This window comes from Lepisma saccharinum, unplaced genomic scaffold (genome assembly GCF_977018435.1).
Source record: "Lepisma saccharinum unplaced genomic scaffold, izLepSacc3.1 HAP1_SCAFFOLD_162, whole genome shotgun sequence".
NCBI classification, from domain to species: domain Eukaryota; kingdom Metazoa; phylum Arthropoda; class Insecta; order Zygentoma; family Lepismatidae; genus Lepisma; species Lepisma saccharinum.
In genome coordinates, this window is record NW_028142969.1 from 153,150 (window position 1) to 167,438 (window position 14,289).

The window sequence follows — 14,289 nt, forward strand, 5'->3', positions numbered from 1 at the left end:
AGGCGTCTCTGGAGTTGATCAACGAAGAAATTAAAAATATTCACGCTGAAGCGAGCGCGTTGACGAGCATACAAGACACGTTAAGCACGGTTCAGCAGAAGATGGAATATTTAGAAAATTTGAACGTCGAAACGAATCTTGCTCATTTTCATCACGTACTGGACAACATACAGGGTGACTTGGAATCGTTACGGACGAGCGTGCCTTCGAGCGAAGATTTGGAAAAATTGAAAACGGCGGTGACGGCACTATCCGATTCGAGCGACGTCAAAAGTTCATTGAGCGATCTCGAAGGTAGGGTGGCCAATCTCCCCACCTCCAAAGAATTACACGTTTTGAAAAGGAACATATCACGTATGCTGAAACGACTAGAAACGGAAACGGGGAACGTGGAACAGATTCGAGACGAACTTGCTTCGCTGGTGTCGACGCTGCCCACTTCGCAGAGCGTCGCCGACCTTCACACGCAGTTTACCGAGATGCGAAGCATCGTGAACGATCTTACCGAGAAAAGTTCGAAATTGAATCAAGTCGAGAACCTTCAGAACATTGTTGTCAACATCAGAGATCAAGTTGGAGTGCTGGAATCCACGCAGGAATCGACGTTGGCCTCTTTCGGTGCCAAGTTGCAAGAACTCAACGAAAACTACAAGCAGTTGAACGTGGAGGTGAAAATCAAACCGTCGTTTTCTACCGTAACGGATACCATAGTCGAATATTTGTTGCCCGTACAAAATACACTGGGACAGCTTCACAGCAACCTCGTTAGCGTCGATACTAAATTCGCTAAACTGCATTCTCTGCAAGCCATCGAAATCAACAGCGTACCCAATCAACAGAGAATCTCCACGTTCGTCGAAGGTAACAAACTGTACATGTTGCATCCTTATCATCCGTACTACAAGTTTCTCCTCGATGGCACGATTCAGATAAACGAATTTTCGTACTGGTCTCACGGCAGAAAAGCTAGCGCTCCCACCATGACCTTAATATCGAATCGTGGTGTCCAGAAAGCAGGAAACATTCCTCTGGCACGTTGGAACGAAACGCGCAACGTATATGAAATACACGAAGACGAAGATCTTACCGTTTTCGACGTGAGAGCCGGCGATAAGCTGATCATTCAAAACACGAGCGAGGTGCCACACTCTTTGAATCCCATCACGCTGGTGCTTCTCTTCAAACGCAATCTCTAAAAATGTCTAGGCAAGCCATCGTCCAAGAATTGCATAAACCTGCACGCCGCAACTACGAACGTTTGGCGGTGGTAACCAAGGGCATCGATGACCTCTGGGAAAGCGACCTCGTCGAGATGAGTAGCGGTAAGTTAAAAAACGTGCATAAATTGAACAAGGGCAACAAGTACCTCCTCACAGTCATAGACACATTTTCGAAATTCGCATGGGCTCTACCTTTGAAGGCGAAAACAGGAACATGCGTCACGGAAGCATTCAAGACAATTTTTCGCGAAAGTGGCGGCAGACGACCTCGGTTTCTACACACGGACAAGGGGAAGGAATTTTACAACGGCGTATTCCAAAAGTTTATTCGGAAACACGACGTTCGACATTACTCGACCTTCAGTGACGTCAAGGCCAGCATCGTGGAAAGATTTAATCGCACTCTGAAATCGCTCATGTGGTCACGCTTCACGCTTCAGGGAAGCTACAAGTGGGTCACCATTCTTCCGGAACTCGTTAACGACTATAATCACACGGTGCACAGAACGATAGGCATGAAGCCAGCTGACGTTACCAAGTCTGACGAGCAGCGATTAATTTCTAGTGTTTACTGTCCAAAGTACACACCCACGACAAAAAAACCTAAATACAAAATTGGAGACCAGGTGAGGGTCAGTAAATTGAAGCGAACGTTCGACGGGGTTTCACACGAAACTGGAGCACGGAACTTTTTACCGTGGTTCGAGTTTTACCCGGGAACCGTCACACGTATATAATAAAGGACAGTGGCGGTGAAATTTTATTGGATCGCTTCTACGAGGAGGAACTCTCTAAAACTAAATACCCCGACACGTACCTTATCGAAAAAGTTTTGCGCAAGAGAGGCGACAAACTTTTGGTGAAATGGCTGGGACTTCCGGACACGAGTTGGATCGATTCAAACGAAGTGATTCTATGAGTGCGTGGAATGTCGTGAAACGTCTACCTGATTCGGAAAATCAAACGAAGAAAAGGAAAGGCGAATTGCTCCCCGATAGCATACGATGTCTGATCGTAGGACCTTCGGGGTGCGGAAAGACGACACTGCTCATTGATAATTTTATCCTGTCACCCAATTGGTTAGACTGGGAAAACAGACACCTCTACGTCTTTTCGAAAAGTCTCGAACAACCGAAATACCAGCAACTTATGAAACTGTATGAGGGACTGGGCATTGCAACTTTCGCAACTGAAATCATTCCACTGGACGATTGTCTCGAGAATTCCGTTGTGGTGTTCGACGACATGATCTTGGAAAATCAAAACGAGATTCGTAATTTTTTCACTCGAGGTCGTCACAAAGGATTAGATTGTTTCTACCTGGCACAAACTTTTTCCAAGGTTCCGAAACAACTGCTACGCGACAACGCTAATTTCATATGTTTGTTTCGACAAGACCACACCAATTTAAAACACGCACACGATGATTACGTAGGGGCTGACGTAAATTACAATCTATTTTCTAAATTCTGCTCCCACTGTTGGAACAGTGACGATTTCGGATTCGTGACCATCGACATGACTCGAAAGGCAAACCATGGAAAATATAGGAATAAAATAAACGTTTATCTAGACGTCTCAAAGGCTAACAAGAGGACAATTTCAGATTTGCAACAAGAAGAAAAAAATCCAAAAAAAAAAAATCAAAAGGTCGTGAGAATCTAAAAAATAAAATTTGAAAAAAAAACTTTCTTTTTTTTCAAACGTCTGACAAGCATATATAAAATAACCATTACAACAAAAAGTGAGTGTTAGAAAAAGTGGATAGTCTCAAGCGGGTGACAGCAGAAAACTACGAGAACCGAACGTATAGGCTGAGAATTCGACGTTTCAGAAACGTTTCAACGTATATAGAAAAATGTCAAAACGTCAATTTCAAGAAGACGAAAGGAAAATATAGGAATAAAATAAACGTTTATCTAGACGTCTCAAAGGCTAACAAGAGGACAATTTCAGATTTGCAACAAGACGAAAAAAATCCAAAAAAAATCAAAGGTCGTGAGAATCTAAAAAAAATAAAATTTGAAAAAACGTTCTTTTTTTTTCAAACGTCTGACAAGCATATATAAAATAACCATTACAACAAAAAGTGAGTGTTAGAAAAAGTGGATAGTCTCAAGCGGGTGACAGCAGAAAACTAGGAGAACCGAACGTATAGGCTGAGAATTCGACGTTTCAAAAACGTTTCAACGTATATAGCAAAATGTCAAAACGTCAATTTCAAGAAGACGAAAATCTCAAGTTGCGGGAATACCTCGTGAAACGCTTCAAAGGTTGGAAATCCGAGAATCGCGGATCCTACGAAGAGAAGAAACGTCAAGATAAACCTGTGATCGATGCCATCAGCGGTCTAGGTAAAGAAATTAAAAGTGTCACGGAACAAAATAAAAATTTGATCAACGAACTCGTACCACTCGCAGCTAAAAGTTACACCGTACCCACGCCCATTTCGAGCATTCCTTCGACGCCGTTAGAACTGAAGGACGTACCGGCACGACGTCGAGCCATAGGTAGCACGTCGTCGTCTTTGGATAAGTTCGAGTTGGGACCTTTGGCACGAGACTACCTGAGCACGGGGAAGTTCGACAAGGACGAAGTGTTCGGATTGTATCCGAGCATGGAGAGCAACGAAGGCGGTGGTGTGGTTTGGAAGATTGGAAAATCGAAGGTGACCTTCGAAGGCAACGACATTAAAGTTAATTTAGGCGATAAGGATAGTTGGACCAGGTATCCGGGTACGGTGGGACTGTGGGAACTCGTTGCCAAAAAGCAGCCGAAAGATTACACCGACGAAGATTACCAACGTTACAAGGAAATTCTGATCATGACGGATGCCTTGTACCAAAACAACGACGCTACGCAGAATCGCGTCAAATCCAGCAGCGGCGAAAAATACAAGAACCTCATCAAGCCGATATGGAACCAGGTCAAAACAGGCAGCGGCGTCAAACTCTACAACACCCTGCCCAAAGAGTTTGTGTGGGTGGACGACGTGCGCAAGCTCATAGACAGGTTGTTGGTTATTGCAGGAGAGGAGAATGCAGGCAACAGCAACTTTCGCAACGAGAAGGTTGGCATCGTGGACATGATCAACACGAAACTTTCCAACTTCATCGTGAACGACGACAAGGGCATAGGTTACCTCATTAAAATTATCAACACGCTGCCTCCGAGATTCTGGAACGTGGCCGAAGGAAAGGGACTCGTGAACGACATCATCAACAAGTTACCTTTCGAGATGCATTTACCTGGCTACCAGTACTGCGGACCGGGTACCAAACTCGAGAAAAGATTGGAGAGAGGAGACAAGGGTGTGAATCCGTTGGACGCCGCATGCAAAGATCACGACATCGCCTACAACACCACGCAGACGGATCTGGATGCACGTCACGAAGCAGACAAGAAATTGGAACGTGCAGCTTTCGAAAGATTCGTCAGCAGAGACGCTAAGTTGGGTTAAAGAGTTGCAGCACTGGGCACCACCATCGCCATGAACACGAAACAAAAATTTGGGTGGGGTGTATAAATGACATACAGTAAAAAAAACAACATGGCTTGCATAACTGATTTGCAGCCCGAGCTACTATGTAAAATATTGAAACACGCAGTAAACGGAGATTGTGAGGATATAAGGAAACTTTTGATCATAGCAAAAACGACGCCGGATTTTCGCATCCCTTGTGAAATGGCTGTCAAGGACCGTCTTCGGGAGATCAGTGGCATGAGGTGCGGTGATCTCGACACTCTTCTTTCGGCCGCAGGGGAAAAATTAAACGATAGGTTGGATGAATTGCACGAGGCGAGGCAGGGAAGAAGACGATACACGGATGATTGGCACAAGTCCAAACAGGAAACTGAAGAAATCATCACGCACATCATCGCGTTTTCCGAAGCACGGACTTTCTTTCTCTGTTAAAAAATATATATATAGAGCATCAACATGAAGCCCAAGGGTGTCGTGTACCAGATACCATATTCGAATCTTAAAAATCTAGGTGCCCTGGATGGGTTACTCACCAAGAAACAACGCGAGAAGAAACGTTCTTGCTTGATGAAAGGACACGGAATGAAATTGCTTCTCAGCACACCACAATTGAGACGCTTGCAGCGTTCGCGGAAACAGCAAAAGATCGGAGGTTTCATATTCAGCATCCCGGCCATCCTGGCAGCATTGGGGGCCGTTGGAAGTTTGGCTGGCGGAAGTGCCGCCATCGCGAAAACCGTCATCGACTCGAAGAAGAACAAGGCGGAATTGGAAGAACAGAAACGTCACAACCTGGCCATGGAGAAGAAGGGGGGGAAGGGCGTCATGAAAAAGTTTAAAAAAAAGAAACAGCACTCACCAACCGAGACATTGAATCTCTGATCGAACCATTACGAATCAAAAACTTCAGAGGCGTTTTCATGTCCGACTCGTTACCTTCAACCGTTAAAAGAAGAGAATGTGGAGTAGTCAACTTGGACAGTCAAGAAAATCCAGGCACGCATTGGATATGTTACCACAAAAATGACGATAAAGCATTCGTTTTCGATTCTTTCGGAGGCGTTCCACCTACAAATTTAGTTCATTATCTGAAAACAAACAAAACCTCTATATACTACAACGACGAACGCATTCAAAATTTCGGAGACGTGAACTGCGGTCATCTCTGTCTCTCCATGCTCACGTTTCTCTCTAAAATAAATAAGCCGCAGGTGGAAGATTTCCAGAAAGCATTGTGGAATCTTAAACACGATGGGCGTGTTCCATCTCACGAGCGAATCTTCGATCTTCAAACTCACGCTGCACAACGACATCGTCTATCCTAAATCCGTAGCTCTGCGTGCATTCTACAGCATGTACCTCATACCTAACGTCACGCAGCACAACAACAAAATTAGCGTCGGAAGCGAACATATCGTCGTCACGCCAGGCCAATACAATCTTTCTACTTTGCAAGCTCAGTTACCCAAAGGCACGTACCTTTCTCAAAATTCGGTCACGCACAGAGTGGAAATCGTGTCCGCGACGGAGACCGTGGACCTGGGCACCATGGGAGAACTTTTAGGTTTCGAGAACGACACAAAACTCGAAGCTGGCATCAAGCACGTAGCAACCAACATTCCTAAATTCTTGGCCATTGAGACTCTGAACGTACACTGCAACGTGGCGGAAGGCATGATCACGAAATCCTCGGACGGATTGTTAGGAAGTCACAAGCAGACGGGAATCATAGCCACGTTCAAACCAAGTTCCGAATTCATGGAACCGATCATCTACACACCCTCTTCGCCGATCTATTTTCCAGTATGTCGCAACCGCATAGACGACATAGAGTTGGTGGTGACGAACGAGAAAGGAGAGGTGGTGGATTTCGCAGGTGCAACGACCACTGCCATCGTGGAGATCAACGTATAATAAATAACACACATAGTGAAAAAAAATGGAGCAAATCGAAAGTTACGAATTGCAATCTTTCCCTCCGAACCGTCGCACGTTCGCCAATTTGAACGAAGCGAACAGGGAGATCGAATACGACGTGGACGTAGGCGACGGGTTCGTTCATCCTCACAGAGCGGACCTCTACCTTCAATTCGACGTGGTGAAGAAGGAGAGCGGAGAAGCGTTCCCCGCAGCAGCAAATTTGAAACTCGTGGACAACTTCGTGCCTCACCTGTTCTTGCAGGTGGAGGTGAGGAAACACAACACGGTCATCGACAGAATCGATTATCCAGGCATCACGTCGACGGCAGTGGGAACATTGAAATTATCCAAAACGGACGCAGCATACTATCAGGCGGGAGGATTCGAAGCGGGGACCAAAATATTGACGAGAAGTCACACGGTGCTCTTTCCCATGCGTCTGCTGCCCGGTTTCTTCTCGGACTACAAGGAGATCATGTGGAAGGGAGGATTGCGCGTCACCTTTCGAAGAGCAGCCAACGACAACGACGCACTGATGCGATACACCAACTTGAACGCCGACGGCACGCCGATAGCCAACACTTTACCCGAAGCAGCCAAGTGCGTCATACGTAGCATGGAGTTGAGAATGCCGATCGTGGAATACGAAACGAACTACGCCCTCAAGTACAAAGCCGAGATCTTGAAGAGTCCGCAGGTGCCGATTCACTTTCACGGTTACCAGTGCGTGCAAAAGTTGGCGTCGGGAAGTCACATGGAATTCGACGTCACGACTCAGTTCAACAACATACAGTTCGACATGCCAGATTTCGTCATTGTGCTCTTTCAGACCGGGCGCGATAACAATCAGGAAAAAGATTCCAGCAAATTCGACGACTGCAAGATCAAGAACGTTTATCTCAAGAATGGAAGGAACGAAGTGTTCCCGCGCGAGAATTACAACCTCGACATGACAAAAGACGATTACCTAAAACTTTACGAAGCTTACACCTCTTTCAAACGCGTGACCGAGGGAAACGTGGACATGTACTACACGCCCAGCGAATTCAAAACCCACAGACCCATGTCCGTCATCAACACCACGAAGAGGAAGCAGGTGGTGGTCAACGATCGCACCAACATCAAGGTCGTCTGCGAGTTCAACAGTCCGTTGCCCGAGGATACTCTATGTAGCGTCATCCTGGTCGCAGAGAACTCCTTCGTCCACGACGTGAAGAACGAGAGGGTCACAGAGCAGTTTTAACAGGTTTAACATCTTTTCTTGCACAATAAGGAATTTTTGTAATAGCACAATCAGATACAATGGCACAATACGAATTTCACTAGTTCAGATCAGTTACAATGTCAATTTTATCAGTTATCAGTTACAATATCTTTTTTTTTTCATCAGTTTTTGCACTATAGCACGAGACAATCAGAATTTGCACAAAATTTTTGTTGCTTTTTTACATGAGAAAATTAACAATAAAATTATTTCTTTTTTTATCGTTTCAGATGCTGTCGAAACATCAAAAACACGTACACATACACACACTAGAAAAAAAAAGCATGCAACTTTATTTGTAACATACACATATTCTCCATCTTCATCAAGAAAATATTATAATAAACATAATTTTTTTTTATCTATCTCACAATAAAACTCTATATCCAAAAAATTACAACATCAAATAACACTAGAGTCGTTAGTACACGTTGCATGCATTACGGAGGTCCTCTGTAGAGTTTCATGGAAGTTTGAGAGAAAAAAAAAACACGTGAAACTCTATAGAGGTGTGGTTATCTACAACCGCAGCCGTTAGAACCTTTACTTTTTTGGTTGGGCACCACGCACCCTGGCGAGGTTATAGGGCCAGGAATCCTAAAAAACAACAATTATTATTTGTTTGTTTGCGTCACAATACAGAAATAATGAGAGGCACGCGCGCGCGTGTGTGGCACATCGTTCCCCCGAGAAAGGTTTACAAAGGTCACGATATATATAAACATTGGCCCCCGGGACTTGGAAAATTACGATAAGGTGCATTCATCCTTCAAAGGATGAGAGGATGAGAGTGCATCTTTCTCTCATCACTGCTTTTCTGCGCCGTGAAACATCGTCAGCGCAATAAATGAGGCGCGGAACGTGGAGAGAAAGTGAGTTTTTAAGGTTTTTGTGGTCGTTTGGTCAAGAAATCAGGATTGCAGTCAAAGGCATATTTACTATCTACTTTTACCCATTGCGTGGTGAGAATAAATAAGGTTCGTTAATAATGAGGACATTAATATTAAAAATGCAGTTTGTTGGTTACTGATTGCTAGGTATCTTATGAAATCTACCTTGTGGTTTTTCTGGCTTCCATACAAGAGTGCTCTTTTCATTACTGCCATACCTTTTGGAAGTTTTGAAATGTTTTCCACTAGACCTTCTTTCTTTCTGAATGTCGAACTTCCGTGCACTATGAAAATGTACATTTCTTCTTTAAATTCTAAGCTTGGCGCTCGGGAGCAACAAAAGAGATTTTAAATGTGTAGTAAGAAAACATTTCAATACTTAGTATATTACAAATAGAAAGAGTATGATCGCAATAAAATCCTTGTTCGGCAGGAATAATTAACCATCGATTATGCTAAACAAATATAATTTTTGTTTAGCTAGAGCAAGGTCCCAGGAGGATGCAAGAAGCCGTTCCTGCAAAAGTGTATGTTGTACGAAGCGAAGAAACGTGACAAAACACCACGTATGGAAGGCAAACCTGCATATATTTTATATCGCACATTTACAGAGCCGTGCCTCCTAAAGTTACAAAAATCCCAACTTCAATGATTCTTTTAGACATGATATAGTTGAAAAAAATATGTTTAGATGCACCAAAAGTGCATCATTATCAGATTATGCATTAAACGTGTTATTGAAATCAACATATTTGTGTAAATTGGGTGCCTCCCCGATGGCGTAGTAATAACGTCGAGGTCTTGTAATCAAGGGTCCCCTCGTTCGATACCAAATGGAGGCACAAAATGGATCGGATCACACTTTACACTGTAGGTCGATTCGCGATTTAGCCTATTTGTGAATCAAGTGGACTTAAAACCCAATATCAACCTTAAGAATATTAGAATCCACTAATTCACCCGCAGCTAAGTCAAATTTCACTCATCCCTTTTCATCCTCGTTCATAGACTTCCTGCAATACTCTTGTGCATGTGGGTTGCATCCCACCATGTGCGACACATGTCAGAAGTTATTCTTTCCCTGTACTGCGTTATTTCTTTTCATAACAGTAAGGCTAAATTCTTGTTTTATCTGAACTTTTTTATCTGAAGGAAACAACTCTCAAGTCTCAACAATTACAATTTTTTGCTTAAATTTCCTATAATTTATACAAACAGTATCACATATCACGTCCTTTGGTGCAACACTGTCAACAGCTAATGTTACTTTCCTCGTCCTAATAAATTTACTTCCAACCAGTGACGGCGCCAGGGAAATGTGACTGTTGGGGGGGGGGGGGTGAAAGGCTGGCAACAAAATATTGTAAGAGGGTAGTCACATTAAAACGCCCGAAAACACTACACATATATATATATATATACATATATAATAATACTTATAATAATGACTATTATAATAATTATAATAATAATTATAATAATTATTATTATTATTATATTCATGTATGGTGTTTTGTGTTTGTCTTTTATTTAGAGTGGACGTTTACTGCCTAAATTTACTTCTTGATTACTAGTTTATCTCCACATGATTCGTTTTAATAAAGACTTTAATTCTTTTTTATTGTTAAGTTGCGTTGTCTCCAGTAGCCTATTTCAGTATTGAAAGACATTCATAATTTTATAATTCATCGTCATTCTTGAGATGAAACTACTGATATAAATATTTAAGTTATAAGATAATAATATAAATGACGAAAAAATGCTTCGAAGAGTTTAATTTTCTTGCAAAATAAACGTGACGTTGGAAGAAATGAATCTTCTTAAGTATTAGAAACAATGTGAGGCACTTAGTGAAGTGTATTTCTCCTGTAGGAGAATTCTGCTCTGTGTGGTTTGTAGAACACATTGCCACCTTTGGTACGTCCAGGACTTGACATTTCTTCTCAATGGCAAGAACAGCCAAATGAGGCAGTTTGCATCCAGCATCCTGTTTCGAGCAAGCCTTTTCAAAGATTTTAAGGACAACCATCTTCGTAATGCTGAAGAGTTTTGGACAAAATTTGTATTTCACCTTTCAGGGAAATGTTATCACAGGATAAAAAAAATCAGACAAAGATTACAGTTACTCACGATTCAAGAAATATTCTGACCCTGGCATTACTTACTCTTACTCTACCACACCAACGTATGTCTGTGCTAAACAATTACAGGCACCTTTGGGGTTCGTGGGAAGATGTTCTTCGATTTTGATGTGTTCGAGAAAGAGCGAACCTGTATCCAATGATTGAAGCGTGGCAAATCCTAAATAGCGTTATTTTACGTGCCCGCGATATGTTTTGATTCGAATTTTAAGTGTAATTTGCATTTTAAGGTTCATGTTCAATACATTTCCAAATAATATATCCTGATTAACTTCAAGAGTATCGAAGAAATTCCCTTTGTTAAGGTTTCCTCAGACTCATCATCTCGAAATTCAAGTCCCTGAATAGTAAGAAACCGCGATGAATCCACAACAACTGACATTTAGTGCCGGGTTTTTTCGATCACCTTTGGTCCCAGGTTCGATACACAGTGGAGGCACTTTAAGCTAAGTCCCGATTGACTTTTCTGTGCATAAAATGGACCTAAAACACAAAATCAACCAACCAATCAAATCTTGAATCAACTTTGAATGTATTTTAATAATTAGCGTTGTCACTAACGACCACGATTAGAATAATTTGCGCGTACTACAGATGATGTCTTGTGGTCCTGAAAATATTCGTGATGTTTTAAAACCATCCACATTCAACACTTTTTCCCAGTTCTTAAAACTTTTAAAACTTAGGTTAATCTCGACGATTATAGGACATAAATGAATGAGAAATCACCTATGCTCGAATCTTGAACGAAAGTCACATACACATAACTATATATATAAACTAAACAAATTAATATTTGTTAATCAAGTTGGTATTATAAACAGGAAAGTGATATCATGCAGAATACACCACTTTGAAAAGGTGAAAATCGTCATATACTTATAAATGAACTCAATTTTTTTAATTGATATTTAATTAACTTCAGTTGGAGGGCCCGGGAGAGGGCGAAGTTTCGCCCCCCTGCCTCCTCAGGCGTCGTCACTGCTTCCAACCCTCCAATAACTTCGCTGCTGATAGCCTCACCTTCGAAATGGAAGCTTGTGTGTCGGCGAATAATACAAAGAACTTGTGTTCACTGGCCCTCTTGCATTCAAAATTTGCCGTTTTCCTTTTCAGCTTTTCCTGCAAAACTTCCTGTCAGCAATCAAAGCAAATTACAGAATTTTTATTGCCCCTCCCTTGCATCAACTTTCATTCCTACTTTAGGCCTGGATTTATGGCACTTACCCGCTACTGCAGGTTTGCCCCCTGAAGGAACGGTGTCCATTGTTCAAAGCAAAACCTCTGTCAGTGGGAAGCGGCGAAAAATAGTCTCGGAAAACGCCCTGGCCGTAAACAGACTCCCGCCACCCTAACATTGCTGTCAGCTTCCCTCTGAAGTTTGATAAAACTACTTTGTGAAATTTGTTTAGTAACGATTGAAAATGTAGACAGTAGATACTACATGTATTTTGCTAATAAACTTGAAGGCTAAATTTACAGAATAAAAAGAACAGCTACAACATTCCTTCATTTGATTCACAGAAAAGCTAATCGGAACTGGACCCACACTTTAAAATGGGATTCAAATCACTATGTTCCTTCACCGGTTATCGAACCCGGCACCCCTTGATTACAAGGTGAAGTGCTACCACTGTACCATCGGGGAGTCCCAATAGAACAAAGTTTCCTTCTACGACGATTATACAGAAGTTAGTGCACTTCCTTCATATGAAATCTATTCCATATCAGGCTCAGTATTTCGTTATTACAATCCAAGGAATAGTATTCAACTTAAATAAGAAATAAATACATAAAAAAGCATTCTAAATAATCTTCAAACAGACGTAAAAAAATCGAATCCAACCACCTGTAGAATGCCTGAGGGAAACAACAAGAATTTTCTCAAAAATACATTTCCGAAACTTCCATAACATTCTAATAATTTCGCAACACGTGCAAATAATCATGTGGTAAAATCTTGTCATGGTTCCATGTAAACACTATAATCACCAAATTACTTCTTTCCATATTTCCTGTATTTTCTCCTCCTCTTTAGCTCTCAGCAGTTCGGAGTGGGATAATGCAAGATTATTTGTTCCTAATTATCTCCTTCTCTTAGTCTTGCTTATATCTTGGACTCCTTAATAACTTTCCCAACAACTCCTTATCAATTTGTACTGCCATGTTTCCTACAATGCTTTTCCTACTTCCTAATAACAATCACTTCTGTACACCCTTTGATGTAAAAATTAATTAATAAAAATAAACCATATCCGTCGGTCCGTTTATCCTTCCAACCTATAGAGCTGAGACTATTTTTACAAGATAAACCTCGGACGCAGACATTCCACGATCTTTTGGCCCCTCCTTCCACCTTCTCTACCTGCCCTTTTACTTGATGTTATTCAGAATTGTATTAGTATCTGGAGTACTATCGTAACATAAAGTTATTAACCTGGAATGAATTGAAAAACAAAAATGGGGAGTAATGCTGTGTTTCGAAAGAGTATTAAAAATAAGTTTAGGTTATCATTCATATCTCTCTCTAGAATAGTCTTATTTCGACTTAATACACGCTTATCAAAGTTTCTAATTGAAATACTTTATTCCAAGCAAACAACTATTTGGAACTGATTAAATATTTTGCTTTTATTTTTTTTCGAGGCATTCGAGACGAGACGAGACTTTTCAAAAGCCGTCCCGTCCCGTATCGTGTCTCGTCTCGAAAACGAGACGAGAAAGGCATTCCGTCTCGTCCCGTCTCGAATTTCAAAAGGCTTGTCCCGTCCCGTGAGCAACAGTATTTTCCGTCAAGGTACAAAAATGAAAAACGTGCAAAATAGAAAGTAATCATATAAAATATTTTATTTAAGGATTACTTAGATACAAACCTCTCACATTAGATAACATTTTGTCCATAGGTTCTTTAGAACATCGTGTCTCAGCAAAGAAATAAGAATTATGAAATTTTTCTGAGTTTTCTGTGACCGCACAAAAAACAAAAACGGGCTTAATATAAGGAAATCGTATAGACGATTTTATTTAAGGATTACTTAGATACAAACCTCACACATTCGATAATATTTTGTCCATAGTTTCTTATGAATTTCGTGTCTCAGCGAAGAAGTAAGAATTAAAATAAATTTCCCTGGTTTTCCGTGATGGTACAAAAATTGAAAATGAGCTTAAGAGAAAGTAGTCATATAGGAGATTTTATTTATGGATTGCCTAGATACAACCCTTACACAGTCGATAAGATTTGGTCCATAATTTCTTGTGAACTTCGTGATTCAGCGAGGAAGTAAGAATTTAAAAATATTTCCAGGGTTTTCCCTGAATGTACGTACAAAAATAAATAACGGACTTAATTGAAAGTAATCATAAAAAT